Raw genomic sequence first — 21,770 nt, 5'->3', positions numbered from 1 at the left:
TTATTCACCTCCCGTGTAGCTGTGAGTGTGTGAGCCTGCAGGGCCCCATGGAATTGCCTAGAAGTAGGCTGAATCGCTGCAAGGGCTGAACAGCAGTATCGGGCAGGCTCGGGCAACGCGCGGCCCGTTCGGGTTATCGCTTCTCGGCCTTTTGGCTAAGATCAAGTGTAGTATCTGTTCTTATCAGTTTAATATCTGATACGTCCCCTATCTGGGGACCATATATTAAATGGATTTTTAGAACAGGGAGATGGAAATAGAGCTTGCTCTGTCCACTCCACGCATTGACCTGGTATTGCAGTATTTCCAGGACCGGTGCACCCTTTCCTTATGTGTTGACTAAAAGCAGATTCCAAAAGTGTTTTTTGTCTTTGCTATTGTTTCTGTCTTTCTGAAGGGATCTCCCCTTTTAATCCCATTATTTCAACACCTGTTGGACAATGCATGAGTGATAATGAGCTCATTGATTAAATGCAATTAATGAATAGATTGCCACCTCTTGTTGTGTGTCGTCTGTGTTTCTGTGTTTCCGGCATTTCACATTGGAACACCTCATTCACCTTCCTTGTCTTCTCTCCGCCCTCCCTTTTAGGTAAGTTAAAGAGCTGCACCTGAGCCAGCCACTGATTGATTGATTGATTGATTGATTGATTGATTGATTGATTGATTGATTGATTGATTGATTGATTGATTGATTGATTGATGCAGCACAACAGTCAAATAGTGGAGTGGAGTAGGGGAACAGCAAACAGCCAATAAAGCAGCCCGCCCGCTCGCCTGCCCGCCACAATGGACCTACCTGTGTACACTAGATGGATGTGATGGAATGTACTGTCGTCCCTACATTTCAAGAAGAAGTAAGAATTGCAGTTGCAACAAAGCCTTGCTTGCCTACAAAGAGAGCAGCAATTTGGATTTGTTACTATGTTACCTAGAAGAATAACAAACTGTGCAAGGATGGAGGTTGTAGGAGCAAGGAGAAGTTGTCTGTAAAGTTGGTGGATGCCTATTTTCCATTTTGCAGTCCCTTGTCTCCCTCTTGTGGCCTCCTGGAGGCAACTAGCTGTGCAAAAAAAAGACAGCCTGGCGGCCGGCTGTTGCAGTGTTGCCCTCTCAGGCAACACTGAGTGACTGACTGAGCCTCACCGTCTTATATAAAGTTCAGACGGAACTTTGCACGTGTCATAGTGGAGCCCTCAGGATTCCAGAGCCAGCTTTCTGACATCATAATGGGGCCTCAGAGATAAAAGCCTGGGCCCAGGCAGTGTTGGTCAGTGCTGCTCAGCAGGCAGCACTGGACTGGACTGGATTACAGCTGATACAAGGTGTGAAGGAACAAGGGGTGGCTGTGGGCATGCACTTGCTGCCGCTGCCAGTGTTTATCTGCATGGCAGCAGGGCATTTGGGCGTTGCCAGGAAGGCGTTTTTATGTAGATTCCTCCTCTTTCAGCACTGCATTGTGGTGCAAGCAAAAGAAGCAAATCCTGTCTGGCTTCCTCTCCGGCCTTTATTCACCTCCCGTGTAGCTGTGAGTGTGTGAGCCTGCAGGGCCCCATGGAATTGCCTAGAAGTAGGCTGAATCGCTGCAAGGGCTGAACAGCAGTATCGGGCAGGCTCGGGCAACGCGCGGCCCGTTCGGGTTATCGCTTCTCGGCCTTTTGGCTAAGATCAAGTGTAGTATCTGTTCTTATCAGTTTAATATCTGATACGTCCCCTATCTGGGGACCATATATTAAATGGATTTTTAGAACAGGGAGATGGAAATAGAGCTTGCTCTGTCCACTCCACGCATTGACCTGGTATTGCAGTATTTCCAGGACCGGTGCACCCTTTCCTTATGTGTTGACTAAAAGCAGATTCCAAAAGTGTTTTTTGTCTTTGCTATTGTTTCTGTCTTTCTGAAGGGATCTCCCCTTTTAATCCCATTATTTCAACACCTGTTGGACAATGCATGAGTGATAATGAGCTCATTGATTAAATGCAATTAATGAATAGATTGCCACCTCTTGTTGTGTGTCGTCTGTGTTTCCTCCTCTTTCAGCACTGCATTGTGGTGCAAGCAAAAGAAGCATTCACCTTCCTTGTCTTCTCTCCGCCCTCCCTTTTAGGTAAGTTAAAGAGCTGCACCTGAGCCAGCCACTGATTGATTGATTGATTGATTGATTGATTGATTGATTGATTGATTGATGCAGCACAACAGTCAAATAGTGGAGTGGAGTAGGGGAACAGCAAACAGCCAATAAAGCAGCCCGCCCGCTCGCCTGCCCGCCACAATGGACCTACCTGTGTACACTAGATGGATGTGATGGAATGTACTGTCGTCCCTACATTTCAAGAAGAAGTAAGAATTGCAGTTGCAACAAAGCCTTGCTTGCCTACAAAGAGAGCAGCAATTTGGATTTGTTACTATGTTACCTAGAAGAATAACAAACTGTGCAAGGATGGAGGTTGTAGGAGCAAGGAGAAGTTGTCTGTAAAGTTGGTGGATGCCTATTTTCCATTTTGCAGTCCCTTGTCCCCCTCTTGTGGCCTCCTGGAGGCAACTAGCTGTGCAAAAAAAAGACAGCCTGGCGGCCGGCTGTTGCAGTGTTGCCCTCTCAGGCAACACTGAGTGACTGACTGAGCCTCACCGTCTTATATAAAGTTCAGACGGAACTTTGCACGTGTCATAGTGGAGCCCTCAGGATTCCAGAGCCAGCTTTCTGACATCATAATGGGGCCTCAGAGATAAAAGCCTGGGCCCAGGCAGTGTTGGTCAGTGCTGCTCAGCAGGCAGCACTGGACTGGACTGGATTACAGCTGATACAAGGTGTGAAGGAACAAGGGGTGGCTGTGGGCATGCACTTGCTGCCGCTGCCAGTGTTTATCTGCATGGCAGCAGGGCATTTGGGCGTTGCCAGGAAGGCGTTTTTATGTAGATTCCTCCTCTTTCAGCACTGCATTGTGGTGCAAGCAAAAGAAGCAAATCCTGTCTGGCTTCCTCTCCGGCCTTTATTCACCTCCCGTGTAGCTGTGAGTGTGTGAGCCTGCAGGGCCCCATGGAATTGCCTAGAAGTAGGCTGAATCGCTGCAAGGGCTGAACAGCAGTATCGGGCAGGCTCGGGCAACGCGCGGCCCGTTCGGGTTATCGCTTCTCGGCCTTTTGGCTAAGATCAAGTGTAGTATCTGTTCTTATCAGTTTAATATCTGATACGTCCCCTATCTGGGGACCATATATTAAATGGATTTTTAGAACAGGGAGATGGAAATAGAGCTTGCTCTGTCCACTCCACGCATTGACCTGGTATTGCAGTATTTCCAGGACCGGTGCACCCTTTCCTTATGTGTTGACTAAAAGCAGATTCCAAAAGTGTTTTTTGTCTTTGCTATTGTTTCTGTCTTTCTGAAGGGATCTCCCCTTTTAATCCCATTATTTCAACACCTGTTGGACAATGCATGAGTGATAATGAGCTCATTGATTAAATGCAATTAATGAATAGATTGCCACCTCTTGTTGTGTGTCGTCTGTGTTTCTGTGTTTCCGGCATTTCACATTGGAACACCTCATTCACCTTCCTTGTCTTCTCTCCGCCCTCCCTTTTAGGTAAGTTAAAGAGCTGCACCTGAGCCAGCCACTGATTGATTGATTGATTGATTGATTGATTGATTGATTGATTGATTGATTGATTGATGCAGCACAACAGTCAAATAGTGGAGTGGAGTAGGGGAACAGCAAACAGCCAATAAAGCAGCCCGCCCGCTCGCCTGCCCGCCACAATGGACCTACCTGTGTACACTAGATGGATGTGATGGAATGTACTGTCGTCCCTACATTTCAAGAAGAAGTAAGAATTGCAGTTGCAACAAAGCCTTGCTTGCCTACAAAGAGAGCAGCAATTTGGATTTGTTACTATGTTACCTAGAAGAATAACAAACTGTGCAAGGATGGAGGTTGTAGGAGCAAGGAGAAGTTGTCTGTAAAGTTGGTGGATGCCTATTTTCCATTTTGCAGTCCCTTGTCTCCCTCTTGTGGCCTCCTGGAGGCAACTAGCTGTGCAAAAAAAAGACAGCCTGGCGGCCGGCTGTTGCAGTGTTGCCCTCTCAGGCAACACTGAGTGACTGACTGAGCCTCACCGTCTTATATAAAGTTCAGACGGAACTTTGCACGTGTCATAGTGGAGCCCTCAGGATTCCAGAGCCAGCTTTCTGACATCATAATGGGGCCTCAGAGATAAAAGCCTGGGCCCAGGCAGTGTTGGTCAGTGCTGCTCAGCAGGCAGCACTGGACTGGACTGGATTACAGCTGATACAAGGTGTGAAGGAACAAGGGGTGGCTGTGGGCATGCACTTGCTGCCGCTGCCAGTGTTTATCTGCATGGCAGCAGGGCATTTGGGCGTTGCCAGGAAGGCGTTTTTATGTAGATTCCTCCTCTTTCAGCACTGCATTGTGGTGCAAGCAAAAGAAGCAAATCCTGTCTGGCTTCCTCTCCGGCCTTTATTCACCTCCCGTGTAGCTGTGAGTGTGTGAGCCTGCAGGGCCCCATGGAATTGCCTAGAAGTAGGCTGAATCGCTGCAAGGGCTGAACAGCAGTATCGGGCAGGCTCGGGCAACGCGCGGCCCGTTCGGGTTATCGCTTCTCGGCCTTTTGGCTAAGATCAAGTGTAGTATCTGTTCTTATCAGTTTAATATCTGATACGTCCCCTATCTGGGGACCATATATTAAATGGATTTTTAGAACAGGGAGATGGAAATAGAGCTTGCTCTGTCCACTCCACGCATTGACCTGGTATTGCAGTATTTCCAGGACCGGTGCACCCTTTCCTTATGTGTTGACTAAAAGCAGATTCCAAAAGTGTTTTTTGTCTTTGCTATTGTTTCTGTCTTTCTGAAGGGATCTCCCCTTTTAATCCCATTATTTCAACACCTGTTGGACAATGCATGAGTGATAATGAGCTCATTGATTAAATGCAATTAATGAAGATTGCCACCTCTTGTTGTGTGTCGTCTGTGTTTCTGTGTTTCCGGCATTTCACATTGGAACACCTCATTCACCTTCCTTGTCTTCTCTCCGCCCTCCCTTTTAGGTAAGTTAAAGAGCTGCACCTGAGCCAGCCACTGATTGATTGATTGATTGATTGATTGATTGATTGATTGATTGATTGATTGATGCAGCACAACAGTCAAATAGTGGAGTGGAGTAGGGGAACAGCAAACAGCCAATAAAGCAGCCCGCCCGCTCGCCTGCCCGCCACAATGGACCTACCTGTGTACACTAGATGGATGTGATGGAATGTACTGTCGTCCCTACATTTCAAGAAGAAGTAAGAATTGCAGTTGCAACAAAGCCTTGCTTGCCTACAAAGAGAGCAGCAATTTGGATTTGTTACTATGTTACCTAGAAGAATAACAAACTGTGCAAGGATGGAGGTTGTAGGAGCAAGGAGAAGTTGTCTGTAAAGTTGGTGGATGCCTATTTTCCATTTTGCAGTCCCTTGTCTCCCTCTTGTGGCCTCCTGGAGGCAACTAGCTGTGCAAAAAAAAGACAGCCTGGCGGCCGGCTGTTGCAGTGTTGCCCTCTCAGGCAACACTGAGTGACTGACTGAGCCTCACCGTCTTATATAAAATTCAGACGGAACTTTGCACGTGTCATAGTGGAGCCCTCAGGATTCCAGAGCCAGCTTTCTGACATCATAATGGGGCCTCAGAGATAAAAGCCTGGGCCCAGGCAGTGTTGGTCAGTGCTGCTCAGCAGGCAGCACTGGACTGGACTGGATTACAGCTGATACAAGGTGTGAAGGAACAAGGGGTGGCTGTGGGCATGCACTTGCTGCCGCTGCCAGTGTTTATCTGCATGGCAGCAGGGCATTTGGGCGTTGCCAGGAAGGCGTTTTTATGTAGATTCCTCCTCTTTCAGCACTGCATTGTGGTGCAAGCAAAAGAAGCAAATCCTGTCTGGCTTCCTCTCCGGCCTTTATTCACCTCCCGTGTAGCTGTGAGTGTGTGAGCCTGCAGGGCCCCATGGAATTGCCTAGAAGTAGGCTGAATCGCTGCAAGGGCTGAACAGCAGTATCGGGCAGGCTCGGGCAACGCGCGGCCCGTTCGGGTTATCGCTTCTCGGCCTTTTGGCTAAGATCAAGTGTAGTATCTGTTCTTATCAGTTTAATATCTGATACGTCCCCTATCTGGGGACCATATATTAAATGGATTTTTAGAACAGGGAGATGGAAATAGAGCTTGCTCTGTCCACTCCACGCATTGACCTGGTATTGCAGTATTTCCAGGACCGGTGCACCCTTTCCTTATGTGTTGACTAAAAGCAGATTCCAAAAGTGTTTTTTGTCTTTGCTATTGTTTCTGTCTTTCTGAAGGGATCTCCCCTTTTAATCCCATTATTTCAACACCTGTTGGACAATGCATGAGTGATAATGAGCTCATTGATTAAATGCAATTAATGAATAGATTGCCACCTCTTGTTGTGTGTCGTCTGTGTTTCTGTGTTTCCGGCATTTCACATTGGAACACCTCATTCACCTTCCTTGTCTTCTCTCCGCCCTCCCTTTTAGGTAAGTTAAAGAGCTGCACCTGAGCCAGCCACTGATTGATTGATTGATTGATTGATTGATTGATTGATTGATTGATTGATTGATTGATTGATTGATGCAGCACAACAGTCAAATAGTGGAGTGGAGTAGGGGAACAGCAAACAGCCAATAAAGCAGCCCGCCCGCTCGCCTGCCCGCCACAATGGACCTACCTGTGTACACTAGATGGATGTGATGGAATGTACTGTCGTCCCTACATTTCAAGAAGAAGTAAGAATTGCAGTTGCAACAAAGCCTTGCTTGCCTACAAAGAGAGCAGCAATTTGGATTTGTTACTATGTTACCTAGAAGAATAACAAACTGTGCAAGGATGGAGGTTGTAGGAGCAAGGAGAAGTTGTCTGTAAAGTTGGTGGATGCCTATTTTCCATTTTGCAGTCCCTTGTCTCCCTCTTGTGGCCTCCTGGAGGCAACTAGCTGTGCAAAAAAAAGACAGCCTGGCGGCCGGCTGTTGCAGTGTTGCCCTCTCAGGCAACACTGAGTGACTGACTGAGCCTCACCGTCTTATATAAAGTTCAGACGGAACTTTGCACGTGTCATAGTGGAGCCCTCAGGATTCCAGAGCCAGCTTTCTGACATCATAATGGGGCCTCAGAGATAAAAGCCTGGGCCCAGGCAGTGTTGGTCAGTGCTGCTCAGCAGGCAGCACTGGACTGGACTGGATTACAGCTGATACAAGGTGTGAAGGAACAAGGGGTGGCTGTGGGCATGCACTTGCTGCCGCTGCCAGTGTTTATCTGCATGGCAGCAGGGCATTTGGGCGTTGCCAGGAAGGCGTTTTTATGTAGATTCCTCCTCTTTCAGCACTGCATTGTGGTGCAAGCAAAAGAAGCAAATCCTGTCTGGCTTCCTCTCCGGCCTTTATTCACCTCCCGTGTAGCTGTGAGTGTGTGAGCCTGCAGGGCCCCATGAAATTGCCTAGAAGTAGGCTGAATCGCTGCAAGGGCTGAACAGCAGTATCGGGCAGGCTCGGGCAACGCGCGGCCCGTTCGGGTTATCGCTTCTCGGCCTTTTGGCTAAGATCAAGTGTAGTATCTGTTCTTATCAGTTTAATATCTGATACGTCCCCTATCTGGGGACCATATATTAAATGGATTTTTAGAACAGGGAGATGGAAATAGAGCTTGCTCTGTCCACTCCACGCATTGACCTGGTATTGCAGTATTTCCAGGACCGGTGCACCCTTTCCTTATGTGTTGACTAAAAGCAGATTCCAAAAGTGTTTTTTGTCTTTGCTATTGTTTCTGTCTTTCTGAAGGGATCTCCCCTTTTAATCCCATTATTTCAACACCTGTTGGACAATGCATGAGTGATAATGAGCTCATTGATTAAATGCAATTAATGAATAGATTGCCACCTCTTGTTGTGTGTCGTCTGTGTTTCTGTGTTTCCGGCATTTCACATTGGAACACCTCATTCACCTTCCTTGTCTTCTCTCCGCCCTCCCTTTTAGGTAAGTTAAAGAGCTGCACCTGAGCCAGCCACTGATTGATTGATTGATTGATTGATTGATTGATTGATTGATTGATGCAGCACAACAGTCAAATAGTGGAGTGGAGTAGGGGAACAGCAAACAGCCAATAAAGCAGCCCGCCCGCTCGCCTGCCCGCCACAATGGACCTACCTGTGTACACTAGATGGATGTGATGGAATGTACTGTCGTCCCTACATTTCAAGAAGAAGTAAGAATTGCAGTTGCAACAAAGCCTTGCTTGCCTACAAAGAGAGCAGCAATTTGGATTTGTTACTATGTTACCTAGAAGAATAACAAACTGTGCAAGGATGGAGGTTGTAGGAGCAAGGAGAAGTTGTCTGTAAAGTTGGTGGATGCCTATTTTCCATTTTGCAGTCCCTTGTCTCCCTCTTGTGGCCTCCTGGAGGCAACTAGCTGTGCAAAAAAAAGACAGCCTGGCGGCCGGCTGTTGCAGTGTTGCCCTCTCAGGCAACACTGAGTGACTGACTGAGCCTCACCGTCTTATATAAAATTCAGACGGAACTTTGCACGTGTCATAGTGGAGCCCTCAGGATTCCAGAGCCAGCTTTCTGACATCATAATGGGGCCTCAGAGATAAAAGCCTGGGCCCAGGCAGTGTTGGTCAGTGCTGCTCAGCAGGCAGCACTGGACTGGACTGGATTACAGCTGATACAAGGTGTGAAGGAACAAGGGGTGGCTGTGGGCATGCACTTGCTGCCGCTGCCAGTGTTTATCTGCATGGCAGCAGGGCATTTGGGCGTTGCCAGGAAGGCGTTTTTATGTAGATTCCTCCTCTTTCAGCACTGCATTGTGGTGCAAGCAAAAGAAGCAAATCCTGTCTGGCTTCCTCTCCGGCCTTTATTCACCTCCCGTGTAGCTGTGAGTGTGTGAGCCTGCAGGGCCCCATGGAATTGCCTAGAAGTAGGCTGAATCGCTGCAAGGGCTGAACAGCAGTATCGGGCAGGCTCGGGCAACGCGCGGCCCGTTCGGGTTATCGCTTCTCGGCCTTTTGGCTAAGATCAAGTGTAGTATCTGTTCTTATCAGTTTAATATCTGATACGTCCCCTATCTGGGGACCATATATTAAATGGATTTTTAGAACAGGGAGATGGAAATAGAGCTTGCTCTGTCCACTCCACGCATTGACCTGGTATTGCAGTATTTCCAGGACCGGTGCACCCTTTCCTTATGTGTTGACTAAAAGCAGATTCCAAAAGTGTTTTTTGTCTTTGCTATTGTTTCTGTCTTTCTGAAGGGATCTCCCCTTTTAATCCCATTATTTCAACACCTGTTGGACAATGCATGAGTGATAATGAGCTCATTGATTAAATGCAATTAATGAATAGATTGCCACCTCTTGTTGTGTGTCGTCTGTGTTTCTGTGTTTCCGGCATTTCACATTGGAACACCTCATTCACCTTCCTTGTCTTCTCTCCGCCCTCCCTTTTAGGTAAGTTAAAGAGCTGCACCTGAGCCAGCCACTGATTGATTGATTGATTGATTGATTGATTGATTGATTGATGCAGCACAACAGTCAAATAGTGGAGTGGAGTAGGGGAACAGCAAACAGCCAATAAAGCAGCCCGCCCGCTCGCCTGCCCGCCACAATGGACCTACCTGTGTACACTAGATGGATGTGATGGAATGTACTGTCGTCCCTACATTTCAAGAAGAAGTAAGAATTGCAGTTGCAACAAAGCCTTGCTTGCCTACAAAGAGAGCAGCAATTTGGATTTGTTACTATGTTACCTAGAAGAATAACAAACTGTGCAAGGATGGAGGTTGTAGGAGCAAGGAGAAGTTGTCTGTAAAGTTGGTGGATGCCTATTTTCCATTTTGCAGTCCCTTGTCTCCCTCTTGTGGCCTCCTGGAGGCAACTAGCTGTGCAAAAAAAAGACAGCCTGGCGGCCGGCTGTTGCAGTGTTGCCCTCTCAGGCAACACTGAGTGACTGACTGAGCCTCACCGTCTTATATAAAGTTCAGACGGAACTTTGCACGTGTCATAGTGGAGCCCTCAGGATTCCAGAGCCAGCTTTCTGACATCATAATGGGGCCTCAGAGATAAAAGCCTGGGCCCAGGCAGTGTTGGTCAGTGCTGCTCAGCAGGCAGCACTGGACTGGACTGGATTACAGCTGATACAAGGTGTGAAGGAACAAGGGGTGGCTGTGGGCATGCACTTGCTGCCGCTGCCAGTGTTTATCTGCATGGCAGCAGGGCATTTGGGCGTTGCCAGGAAGGCGTTTTTATGTAGATTCCTCCTCTTTCAGCACTGCATTGTGGTGCAAGCAAAAGAAGCAAATCCTGTCTGGCTTCCTCTCCGGCCTTTATTCACCTCCCGTGTAGCTGTGAGTGTGTGAGCCTGCAGGGCCCCATGGAATTGCCTAGAAGTAGGCTGAATCGCTGCAAGGGCTGAACAGCAGTATCGGGCAGGCTCGGGCAACGCGCGGCCCGTTCGGGTTATCGCTTCTCGGCCTTTTGGCTAAGATCAAGTGTAGTATCTGTTCTTATCAGTTTAATATCTGATACGTCCCCTATCTGGGGACCATATATTAAATGGATTTTTAGAACAGGGAGATGGAAATAGAGCTTGCTCTGTCCACTCCACGCATTGACCTGGTATTGCAGTATTTCCAGGACCGGTGCACCCTTTCCTTATGTGTTGACTAAAAGCAGATTCCAAAAGTGTTTTTTGTCTTTGCTATTGTTTCTGTCTTTCTGAAGGGATCTCCCCTTTTAATCCCATTATTTCAACACCTGTTGGACAATGCATGAGTGATAATGAGCTCATTGATTAAATGCAATTAATGAATAGATTGCCACCTCTTGTTGTGTGTCGTCTGTGTTTCTGTGTTTCCGGCATTTCACATTGGAACACCTCATTCACCTTCCTTGTCTTCTCTCCGCCCTCCCTTTTAGGTAAGTTAAAGAGCTGCACCTGAGCCAGCCACTGATTGATTGATTGATTGATTGATTGATTGATTGATTGATGCAGCACAACAGTCAAATAGTGGAGTGGAGTAGGGGAACAGCAAACAGCCAATAAAGCAGCCCGCCCGCTCGCCTGCCCGCCACAATGGACCTACCTGTGTACACTAGATGGATGTGATGGAATGTACTGTCGTCCCTACATTTCAAGAAGAAGTAAGAATTGCAGTTGCAACAAAGCCTTGCTTGCCTACAAAGAGAGCAGCAATTTGGATTTGTTACTATGTTACCTAGAAGAATAACAAACTGTGCAAGGATGGAGGTTGTAGGAGCAAGGAGAAGTTGTCTGTAAAGTTGGTGGATGCCTATTTTCCATTTTGCAGTCCCTTGTCTCCCTCTTGTGGCCTCCTGGAGGCAACTAGCTGTGCAAAAAAAAGACAGCCTGGCGGCCGGCTGTTGCAGTGTTGCCCTCTCAGGCAACACTGAGTGACTGACTGAGCCTCACCGTCTTATATAAAGTTCAGACGGAACTTTGCACGTGTCATAGTGGAGCCCTCAGGATTCCAGAGCCAGCTTTCTGACATCATAATGGGGCCTCAGAGATAAAAGCCTGGGCCCAGGCAGTGTTGGTCAGTGCTGCTCAGCAGGCAGCACTGGACTGGACTGGATTACAGCTGATACAAGGTGTGAAGGAACAAGGGGTGGCTGTGGGCATGCACTTGCTGCCGCTGCCAGTGTTTATCTGCATGGCAGCAGGGCATTTGGGCGTTGCCAGGAAGGCGTTTTTATGTAGATTCCTCCTCTTTCAGCACTGCATTGTGGTGCAAGCAAAAGAAGCAAATCCTGTCTGGCTTCCTCTCCGGCCTTTATTCACCTCCCGTGTAGCTGTGAGTGTGTGAGCCTGCAGGGCCCCATGGAATTGCCTAGAAGTAGGCTGAATCGCTGCAAGGGCTGAACAGCAGTATCGGGCAGGCTCGGGCAACGCGCGGCCCGTTCGGGTTATCGCTTCTCGGCCTTTTGGCTAAGATCAAGTGTAGTATCTGTTCTTATCAGTTTAATATCTGATACGTCCCCTATCTGGGGACCATATATTAAATGGATTTTTAGAACAGGGAGATGGAAATAGAGCTTGCTCTGTCCACTCCACGCATTGACCTGGTATTGCAGTATTTCCAGGACCGGTGCACCCTTTCCTTATGTGTTGACTAAAAGCAGATTCCAAAAGTGTTTTTTGTCTTTGCTATTGTTTCTGTCTTTCTGAAGGGATCTCCCCTTTTAATCCCATTATTTCAACACCTGTTGGACAATGCATGAGTGATAATGAGCTCATTGATTAAATGCAATTAATGAATAGATTGCCACCTCTTGTTGTGTGTCGTCTGTGTTTCTGTGTTTCCGGCATTTCACATTGGAACACCTCATTCACCTTCCTTGTCTTCTCTCCGCCCTCCCTTTTAGGTAAGTTAAAGAGCTGCACCTGAGCCAGCCACTGATTGATTGATTGATTGATTGATTGATTGATTGATTGATTGATTGATGCAGCACAACAGTCAAATAGTGGAGTGGAGTAGGGGAACAGCAAACAGCCAATAAAGCAGCCCGCCCGCTCGCCTGCCCGCCACAATGGACCTACCTGTGTACACTAGATGGATGTGATGGAATGTACTGTCGTCCCTACATTTCAAGAAGAAGTAAGAATTGCAGTTGCAACAAAGCCTTGCTTGCCTACAAAGAGAGCAGCAATTTGGATTTGTTACTATGTTACCTAGAAGAATAACAAACTGTGCAAGGATGGAGGTTGTAGGAGCAAGGAGAAGTTGTCTGTAAAGTTGGTGGATGCCTATTTTCCATTTTGCAGTCCCTTGTCTCCCTCTTGTGGCCTCCTGGAGGCAACTAGCTGTGCAAAAAAAAGACAGCCTGGCGGCCGGCTGTTGCAGTGTTGCCCTCTCAGGCAACACTGAGTGACTGACTGAGCCTCACCGTCTTATATAAAGTTCAGACGGAACTTTGCACGTGTCATAGTGGAGCCCTCAGGATTCCAGAGCCAGCTTTCTGACATCATAATGGGGCCTCAGAGATAAAAGCCTGGGCCCAGGCAGTGTTGGTCAGTGCTGCTCAGCAGGCAGCACTGGACTGGACTGGATTACAGCTGATACAAGGTGTGAAGGAACAAGGGGTGGCTGTGGGCATGCACTTGCTGCCGCTGCCAGTGTTTATCTGCATGGCAGCAGGGCATTTGGGCGTTGCCAGGAAGGCGTTTTTATGTAGATTCCTCCTCTTTCAGCACTGCATTGTGGTGCAAGCAAAAGAAGCAAATCCTGTCTGGCTTCCTCTCCGGCCTTTATTCACCTCCCGTGTAGCTGTGAGTGTGTGAGCCTGCAGGGCCCCATGGAATTGCCTAGAAGTAGGCTGAATCGCTGCAAGGGCTGAACAGCAGTATCGGGCAGGCTCGGGCAACGCGCGGCCCGTTCGGGTTATCGCTTCTCGGCCTTTTGGCTAAGATCAAGTGTAGTATCTGTTCTTATCAGTTTAATATCTGATACGTCCCCTATCTGGGGACCATATATTAAATGGATTTTTAGAACAGGGAGATGGAAATAGAGCTTGCTCTGTCCACTCCACGCATTGACCTGGTATTGCAGTATTTCCAGGACCGGTGCACCCTTTCCTTATGTGTTGACTAAAAGCAGATTCCAAAAGTGTTTTTTGTCTTTGCTATTGTTTCTGTCTTTCTGAAGGGATCTCCCCTTTTAATCCCATTATTTCAACACCTGTTGGACAATGCATGAGTGATAATGAGCTCATTGATTAAATGCAATTAATGAATAGATTGCCACCTCTTGTTGTGTGTCGTCTGTGTTTCTGTGTTTCCGGCATTTCACATTGGAACACCTCATTCACCTTCCTTGTCTTCTCTCCGCCCTCCCTTTTAGGTAAGTTAAAGAGCTGCACCTGAGCCAGCCACTGATTGATTGATTGATTGATTGATTGATTGATTGATTGATTGATTGATGCAGCACAACAGTCAAATAGTGGAGTGGAGTAGGGGAACAGCAAACAGCCAATAAAGCAGCCCGCCCGCTCGCCTGCCCGCCACAATGGACCTACCTGTGTACACTAGATGGATGTGATGGAATGTACTGTCGTCCCTACATTTCAAGAAGAAGTAAGAATTGCAGTTGCAACAAAGCCTTGCTTGCCTACAAAGAGAGCAGCAATTTGGATTTGTTACTATGTTACCTAGAAGAATAACAAACTGTGCAAGGATGGAGGTTGTAGGAGCAAGGAGAAGTTGTCTGTAAAGTTGGTGGATGCCTATTTTCCATTTTGCAGTCCCTTGTCTCCCTCTTGTGGCCTCCTGGAGGCAACTAGCTGTGCAAAAAAAAGACAGCCTGGCGGCCGGCTGTTGCAGTGTTGCCCTCTCAGGCAACACTGAGTGACTGACTGAGCCTCACCGTCTTATATAAAGTTCAGACGGAACTTTGCACGTGTCATAGTGGAGCCCTCAGGATTCCAGAGCCAGCTTTCTGACATCATAATGGGGCCTCAGAGATAAAAGCCTGGGCCCAGGCAGTGTTGGTCAGTGCTGCTCAGCAGGCAGCACTGGACTGGACTGGATTACAGCTGATACAAGGTGTGAAGGAACAAGGGGTGGCTGTGGGCATGCACTTGCTGCCGCTGCCAGTGTTTATCTGCATGGCAGCAGGGCATTTGGGCGTTGCCAGGAAGGCGTTTTTATGTAGATTCCTCCTCTTTCAGCACTGCATTGTGGTGCAAGCAAAAGAAGCAAATCCTGTCTGGCTTCCTCTCCGGCCTTTATTCACCTCCCGTGTAGCTGTGAGTGTGTGAGCCTGCAGGGCCCCATGGAATTGCCTAGAAGTAGGCTGAATCGCTGCAAGGGCTGAACAGCAGTATCGGGCAGGCTCGGGCAACGCGCGGCCCGTTCGGGTTATCGCTTCTCGGCCTTTTGGCTAAGATCAAGTGTAGTATCTGTTCTTATCAGTTTAATATCTGATACGTCCCCTATCTGGGGACCATATATTAAATGGATTTTTAGAACAGGGAGATGGAAATAGAGCTTGCTCTGTCCACTCCACGCATTGACCTGGTATTGCAGTATTTCCAGGACCGGTGCACCCTTTCCTTATGTGTTGACTAAAAGCAGATTCCAAAAGTGTTTTTTGTCTTTGCTATTGTTTCTGTCTTTCTGAAGGGATCTCCCCTTTTAATCCCATTATTTCAACACCTGTTGGACAATGCATGAGTGATAATGAGCTCATTGATTAAATGCAATTAATGAATAGATTGCCACCTCTTGTTGTGTGTCGTCTGTGTTTCTGTGTTTCCGGCATTTCACATTGGAACACCTCATTCACCTTCCTTGTCTTCTCTCCGCCCTCCCTTTTAGGTAAGTTAAAGAGCTGCACCTGAGCCAGCCACTGATTGATTGATTGATTGATTGATTGATTGATTGATTGATTGATGCAGCACAACAGTCAAATAGTGGAGTGGAGTAGGGGAACAGCAAACAGCCAATAAAGCAGCCCGCCCGCTCGCCTGCCCGCCACAATGGACCTACCTGTGTACACTAGATGGATGTGATGGAATGTACTGTCGTCCCTACATTTCAAGAAGAAGTAAGAATTGCAGTTGCAACAAAGCCTTGCTTGCCTACAAAGAGAGCAGCAATTTGGATTTGTTACTATGTTACCTAGAAGAATAACAAACTGTGCAAGGATGGAGGTTGTAGGAGCAAGGAGAAGTTGTCTGTAAAGTTGGTGGATGCCTATTTTCCATTTTGCAGTCCCTTGTCTCCCTCTTGTGGCCTCCTGGAGGCAACTAGCTGTGCAAAAAAAAGACAGCCTGGCGGCCGGCTGTTGCAGTGTTGCCCTCTCAGGCAACACTGAGTGACTGACTGAGCCTCACCGTCTTATATAAAGTTCAGACGGAACTTTGCACGTGTCATAGTGGAGCCCTCAGGATTCCAGAGCCAGCTTTCTGACATCATAATGGGGCCTCAGAGATAAAAGCCTGGGCCCAGGCAGTGTTGGTCAGTGCTGCTCAGCAGGCAGCACTGGACTGGACTGGATTACAGCTGATACAAGGTGTGAAGGAACAAGGGGTGGCTGTGGGCATGCACTTGCTGCCGCTGCCAGTGTTTATCTGCATGGCAGCAGGGCATTTGGGCGTTGCCAGGAAGGCGTTTTTATGTAGATTCCTCCTCTTTCAGCACTGCATTGTGGTGCAAGCAAAAGAAGCAAATCCTGTCTGGCTTCCTCTCCGGCCTTTATTCACCTCCCGTGTAGCTGTGAGTGTGTGAGCCTGCAGGGCCCCATGGAATTGCCTAGAAGTAGGCTGAATCGCTGCAAGGGCTGAACAGCAGTATCGGGCAGGCTCGGGCAACGCGCGGCCCGTTCGGGTTATCGCTTCTCGGCCTTTTGGCTAAGATCAAGTGTAGTATCTGTTCTTATCAGTTTAATATCTGATACGTCCCCTATCTGGGGACCATATATTAAATGGATTTTTAGAACAGGGAGATGGAAATAGAGCTTGCTCTGTCCACTCCACGCATTGACCTGGTATTGCAGTATTTCCAGGACCGGTGCACCCTTTCCTTATGTGTTGACTAAAAGCAGATTCCAAAAGTGTTTTTTGTCTTTGCTATTGTTTCTGTCTTTCTGAAGGGATCTCCCCTTTTAATCCCATTATTTCAACACCTGTTGGACAATGCATGAGTGATAATGAGCTCATTGATTAAATGCAATTAATGAATAGATTGCCACCTCTTGTTGTGTGTCGTCTGTGTTTCTGTGTTTCCGGCATTTCACATTGGAACACCTCATTCACCTTCCTTGTCTTATCTCCGCCCTCCCTTTTAGGTAAGTTAAAGAGCTGCACCTGAGCCAGCCACTGATTGATTGATTGATTGATTGATTGATTGATTGATTGATTGATTGATGCAGCACAACAGTCAAATAGTGGAGTGGAGTAGGGGAACAGCAAACAGCCAATAAAGCAGCCCGCCCGCTCGCCTGCCCGCCACAATGGACCTACCTGTGTACACTAGATGGATGTGATGGAATGTACTGTCGTCCCTACATTTCAAGAAGAAGTAAGAATTGCAGTTGCAACAAAGCCTTGCTTGCCTACAAAGAGAGCAGCAATTTGGATTTGTTACTATGTTACCTAGAAGAATAACAAACTGTGCAAGGATGGAGGTTGTAGGAGCAAGGAGAAGTTGTCTGTAAAGTTGGTGGATGCCTATTTTCCATTTTGCAGTCCCTTGTCTCCCTCTTGTGGCCTCCTGGAGGCAACTAGCTGTGCAAAAAAAAGACAGCCTGGCGGCCGGCTGTTGCAGTGTTGCCCTCTCAGGCAACACTGAGTGACTGACTGAGCCTCACCGTCTTATATAAAGTTCAGACGGAACTTTGCACGTGTCATAGTGGAGCCCTCAGGATTCCAGAGCCAGCTTTCTGACATCATAATGGGGCCTCAGAGATAAAAGCCTGGGCCCAGGCAGTGTTGGTCAGTGCTGCTCAGCAGGCAGCACTGGACTGGACTGGATTACAGCTGATACAAGGTGTGAAGGAACAAGGGGTGGCTGTGGGCATGCACTTGCTGCCGCTGCCAGTGTTTATCTGCATGGCAGCAGGGCATTTGGGCGTTGCCAGGAAGGCGTTTTTATGTAGATTCCTCCTCTTTCAGCACTGCATTGTGGTGCAAGCAAAAGAAGCAAATCCTGTCTGGCTTCCTCTCCGGCCTTTATTCACCTCCCGTGTAGCTGTGAGTGTGTGAGCCTGCAGGGCCCCATGGAATTGCCTAGAAGTAGGCTGAATCGCTGCAAGGGCTGAACAGCAGTATCGGGCAGGCTCGGGCAACGCGCGGCCCGTTCGGGTTATCGCTTCTCGGCCTTTTGGCTAAGATCAAGTGTAGTATCTGTTCTTATCAGTTTAATATCTGATACGTCCCCTATCTGGGGACCATATATTAAATGGATTTTTAGAACAGGGAGATGGAAATAGAGCTTGCTCTGTCCACTCCACGCATTGACCTGGTATTGCAGTATTTCCAGGACCGGTGCACCCTTTCCTTATGTGTTGACTAAAAGCAGATTCCAAAAGTGTTTTTTGTCTTTGCTATTGTTTCTGTCTTTCTGAAGGGATCTCCCCTTTTAATCCCATTATTTCAACACCTGTTGGACAATGCATGAGTGATAATGAGCTCATTGATTAAATGCAATTAATGAATAGATTGCCACCTCTTGTTGTGTGTCGTCTGTGTTTCTGTGTTTCCGGCATTTCACATTGGAACACCTCATTCACCTTCCTTGTCTTCTCTCCGCCCTCCCTTTTAGGTAAGTTAAAGAGCTGCACCTGAGCCAGCCACTGATTGATTGATTGATTGATTGATTGATTGATTGATTGATTGATTGATGCAGCACAACAGTCAAATAGTGGAGTGGAGTAGGGGAACAGCAAACAGCCAATAAAGCAGCCCGCCCGCTCGCCTGCCCGCCACAATGGACCTACCTGTGTACACTAGATGGATGTGATGGAATGTACTGTCGTCCCTACATTTCAAGAAGAAGTAAGAATTGCAGTTGCAACAAAGCCTTGCTTGCCTACAAAGAGAGCAGCAATTTGGATTTGTTACTATGTTACCTAGAAGAATAACAAACTGTGCAAGGATGGAGGTTGTAGGAGCAAGGAGAAGTTGTCTGTAAAGTTGGTGGATGCCTATTTTCCATTTTGCAGTCCCTTGTCTCCCTCTTGTGGCCTCCTGGAGGCAACTAGCTGTGCAAAAAAAAGACAGCCTGGCGGCCGGCTGTTGCAGTGTTGCCCTCTCAGGCAACACTGAGTGACTGACTGAGCCTCACCGTCTTATATAAAGTTCAGACAGAACTTTGCACGTGTCATAGTGGAGCCCTCAGGATTCCAGAGCCAGCTTTCTGACATCATAATGGGGCCTCAGAGATAAAAGCCTGGGCCCAGGCAGTGTTGGTCAGTGCTGCTCAGCAGGCAGCACTGGACTGGACTGGATTACAGCTGATACAAGGTGTGAAGGAACAAGGGGTGGCTGTGGGCATGCACTTGCTGCCGCTGCCAGTGTTTATCTGCATGGCAGCAGGGCATTTGGGCGTTGCCAGGAAGGCGTTTTTATGTAGATTCCTCCTCTTTCAGCACTGCATTGTGGTGCAAGCAAAAGAAGCAAATCCTGTCTGGCTTCCTCTCCGGCCTTTATTCACCTCCCGTGTAGCTGTGAGTGTGTGAGCCTGCAGGGCCCCATGGAATTGCCTAGAAGTAGGCTGAATCGCTGCAAGGGCTGAACAGCAGTATCGGGCAGGCTCGGGCAACGCGCGGCCCGTTCGGGTTATCGCTTCTCGGCCTTTTGGCTAAGATCAAGTGTAGTATCTGTTCTTATCAGTTTAATATCTGATACGTCCCCTATCTGGGGACCATATATTAAATGGATTTTTAGAACAGGGAGATGGAAATAGAGCTTGCTCTGTCCACTCCACGCATTGACCTGGTATTGCAGTATTTCCAGGACCGGTGCACCCTTTCCTTATGTGTTGACTAAAAGCAGATTCCAAAAGTGTTTTTTGTCTTTGCTATTGTTTCTGTCTTTCTGAAGGGATCTCCCCTTTTAATCCCATTATTTCAACACCTGTTGGACAATGCATGAGTGATAATGAGCTCATTGATTAAATGCAATTAATGAATAGATTGCCACCTCTTGTTGTGTGTCGTCTGTGTTTCCGGCATTTCACATTGGAACACCTCATTCACCTTCCTTGTCTTCTCTCCGCCCTCCCTTTTAGGTAAGTTAAAGAGCTGCACCTGAGCCAGCCACTGATTGATTGATTGATTGATTGATTGATTGATTGATTGATTGATGCAGCACAACAGTCAAATAGTGGAGTGGAGTAGGGGAACAGCAAACAGCCAATAAAGCAGCCCGCCCGCTCGCCTGCCCGCCACAATGGACCTACCTGTGTACACTAGATGGATGTGATGGAATGTACTGTCGTCCCTACATTTCAAGAAGAAGTAAGAATTGCAGTTGCAACAAAGCCTTGCTTGCCTACAAAGAGAGCAGCAATTTGGATTTGTTACTATGTTACCTAGAAGAATAACAAACTGTGCAAGGATGGAGGTTGTAGGAGCAAGGAGAAGTTGTCTGTAAAGTTGGTGGATGCCTATTTTCCATTTTGCAGTCCCTTGTCTCCCTCTTGTGGCCTCCTGGAGGCAACTAGCTGTGCAAAAAAAAGACAGCCTGGCGGCCGGCTGTTGCAGTGTTGCCCTCTCAGGCAACACTGAGTGACTGACTGAGCCTCACCGTCTTATATAAAGTTCAGACGGAACTTTGCACGTGTCATAGTGGAGCCCTCAGGATTCCAGAGCCAGCTTTCTGACATCATAATGGGGCCTCAGAGATAAAAGCCTGGGCCCAGGCAGTGTTGGTCAGTGCTGCTCAGCAGGCAGCACTGGACTGGACTGGATTACAGCTGATACAAGGTGTGAAGGAACAAGGGGTGGCTGTGGGCATGCACTTGCTGCCGCTGCCAGTGTTTATCTGCATGGCAGCAGGGCATTTGGGCGTTGCCAGGAAGGCGTTTTTATGTAGATTCCTCCTCTTTCAGCACTGCATTGTGGTGCAAGCAAAAGAAGCAAATCCTGTCTGGCTTCCTCTCCGGCCTTTATTCACCTCCCGTGTAGCTGTGAGTGTGTGAGCCTGCAGGGCCCCATGGAATTGCCTAGAAGTAGGCTGAATCGCTGCAAGGGCTGAACAGCAGTATCGGGCAGGCTCGGGCAACGCGCGGCCCGTTCGGGTTATCGCTTCTCGGCCTTTTGGCTAAGATCAAGTGTAGTATCTGTTCTTATCAGTTTAATATCTGATACGTCCCCTATCTGGGGACCATATATTAAATGGATTTTTAGAACAGGGAGATGGAAATAGAGCTTGCTCTGTCCACTCCACGCATTGACCTGGTATTGCAGTATTTCCAGGACCGGTGCACCCTTTCCTTATGTGTTGACTAAAAGCAGATTCCAAAAGTGTTTTTTGTCTTTGCTATTGTTTCTGTCTTTCTGAAGGGATCTCCCCTTTTAATCCCATTATTTCAACACCTGTTGGACAATGCATGAGTGATAATGAGATCATTGATTAAATGCAATTAATGAATAGATTGCCACCTCTTGTTGTGTGTCGTCTGTGTTTCTGTGTTTCCGGCATTTCACATTGGAACACCTCATTCACCTTCCTTGTCTTCTCTCCGCCCTCCCTTTTAGGTAAGTTAAAGAGCTGCACCTGAGCCAGCCACTGATTGATTGATTGATTGATTGATTGATTGATTGATTGATTGATTGATTGATTGATTGATTGATTGATTGATGCAGCACAACAGTCAAATAGTGGAGTGGAGTAGGGGAACAGCAAACAGCCAATAAAGCAGCCCGCCCGCTCGCCTGCCCGCCACAATGGACCTACCTGTGTACACTAGATGGATGTGATGGAATGTACTGTCGTCCCTACATTTCAAGAAGAAGTAAGAATTGCAGTTGCAACAAAGCCTTGCTTGCCTACAAAGAGAGCAGCAATTTGGATTTGTTACTATGTTACCTAGAAGAATAACAAACTGTGCAAGGATGGAGGTTGTAGGAGCAAGGAGAAGTTGTCTGTAAAGTTGGTGGATGCCTATTTTCCATTTTGCAGTCCCTTGTCTCCCTCTTGTGGCCTCCTGGAGGCAACTAGCTGTGCAAAAAAAAGACAGCCTGGCGGCCGGCTG

General features: G+C 47.7%; 15 non-coding genes across 15 annotated transcripts; all 15 read left to right on the top strand.

Annotated features, from left to right (window-relative positions):
• Window positions 1–135: 135 nt before the first annotated feature.
• Window positions 136–326, top strand: LOC142695289 (U2 spliceosomal RNA). The gene has a single exon (XR_012863420.1). It is a non-coding gene; the product is annotated as a U2 spliceosomal RNA (small nuclear RNA).
• A 1,316-nt stretch (window positions 327–1,642) lies between these two features.
• LOC142695287 (U2 spliceosomal RNA) lies at window positions 1,643–1,833 on the top strand. Its single transcript, XR_012863418.1, has one exon. It is a non-coding gene; the product is annotated as a U2 spliceosomal RNA (small nuclear RNA).
• Window positions 1,834–3,126: 1,293 nt separating this feature from the next.
• Window positions 3,127–3,317, top strand: LOC142695286 (U2 spliceosomal RNA). Its single transcript, XR_012863417.1, has one exon. It is a non-coding gene; the product is annotated as a U2 spliceosomal RNA (small nuclear RNA).
• Window positions 3,318–4,609: 1,292 nt separating this feature from the next.
• Window positions 4,610–4,800, top strand: LOC142695285 (U2 spliceosomal RNA). Its single transcript, XR_012863416.1, has one exon. It is a non-coding gene; the product is annotated as a U2 spliceosomal RNA (small nuclear RNA).
• Window positions 4,801–6,086: 1,286 nt separating this feature from the next.
• On the top strand, window positions 6,087–6,277 carry LOC142695284 (U2 spliceosomal RNA). The gene has a single exon (XR_012863415.1). It is a non-coding gene; the product is annotated as a U2 spliceosomal RNA (small nuclear RNA).
• A 1,300-nt stretch (window positions 6,278–7,577) lies between these two features.
• On the top strand, window positions 7,578–7,768 carry LOC142695283 (U2 spliceosomal RNA). Its single transcript, XR_012863414.1, has one exon. It is a non-coding gene; the product is annotated as a U2 spliceosomal RNA (small nuclear RNA).
• Window positions 7,769–9,048: 1,280 nt separating this feature from the next.
• On the top strand, window positions 9,049–9,239 carry LOC142695282 (U2 spliceosomal RNA). The gene has a single exon (XR_012863413.1). It is a non-coding gene; the product is annotated as a U2 spliceosomal RNA (small nuclear RNA).
• A 1,276-nt stretch (window positions 9,240–10,515) lies between these two features.
• LOC142695281 (U2 spliceosomal RNA) lies at window positions 10,516–10,706 on the top strand. Its single transcript, XR_012863412.1, has one exon. It is a non-coding gene; the product is annotated as a U2 spliceosomal RNA (small nuclear RNA).
• Window positions 10,707–11,982: 1,276 nt separating this feature from the next.
• LOC142695279 (U2 spliceosomal RNA) lies at window positions 11,983–12,173 on the top strand. Its single transcript, XR_012863411.1, has one exon. It is a non-coding gene; the product is annotated as a U2 spliceosomal RNA (small nuclear RNA).
• A 1,284-nt stretch (window positions 12,174–13,457) lies between these two features.
• LOC142695278 (U2 spliceosomal RNA) lies at window positions 13,458–13,648 on the top strand. The gene has a single exon (XR_012863410.1). It is a non-coding gene; the product is annotated as a U2 spliceosomal RNA (small nuclear RNA).
• A 1,284-nt stretch (window positions 13,649–14,932) lies between these two features.
• LOC142695277 (U2 spliceosomal RNA) lies at window positions 14,933–15,123 on the top strand. Its single transcript, XR_012863409.1, has one exon. It is a non-coding gene; the product is annotated as a U2 spliceosomal RNA (small nuclear RNA).
• Window positions 15,124–16,403: 1,280 nt separating this feature from the next.
• LOC142695275 (U2 spliceosomal RNA) lies at window positions 16,404–16,594 on the top strand. The gene has a single exon (XR_012863407.1). It is a non-coding gene; the product is annotated as a U2 spliceosomal RNA (small nuclear RNA).
• Window positions 16,595–17,878: 1,284 nt separating this feature from the next.
• On the top strand, window positions 17,879–18,069 carry LOC142695274 (U2 spliceosomal RNA). The gene has a single exon (XR_012863406.1). It is a non-coding gene; the product is annotated as a U2 spliceosomal RNA (small nuclear RNA).
• A 1,284-nt stretch (window positions 18,070–19,353) lies between these two features.
• LOC142695273 (U2 spliceosomal RNA) lies at window positions 19,354–19,544 on the top strand. The gene has a single exon (XR_012863405.1). It is a non-coding gene; the product is annotated as a U2 spliceosomal RNA (small nuclear RNA).
• Window positions 19,545–20,816: 1,272 nt separating this feature from the next.
• LOC142695272 (U2 spliceosomal RNA) lies at window positions 20,817–21,007 on the top strand. The gene has a single exon (XR_012863404.1). It is a non-coding gene; the product is annotated as a U2 spliceosomal RNA (small nuclear RNA).
• The last annotated feature ends 763 nt before the right edge of the window (window positions 21,008–21,770 follow it).

Source organism: Rhinoderma darwinii, assembly GCF_050947455.1.
Source record: "Rhinoderma darwinii isolate aRhiDar2 chromosome 5 unlocalized genomic scaffold, aRhiDar2.hap1 SUPER_5_unloc_47, whole genome shotgun sequence".
NCBI classification, from domain to species: domain Eukaryota; kingdom Metazoa; phylum Chordata; class Amphibia; order Anura; family Rhinodermatidae; genus Rhinoderma; species Rhinoderma darwinii.
The sequence above is the reverse complement of the archived record's forward strand: the minus strand, read 5'-3'. Positions and strand labels throughout refer to the sequence as shown.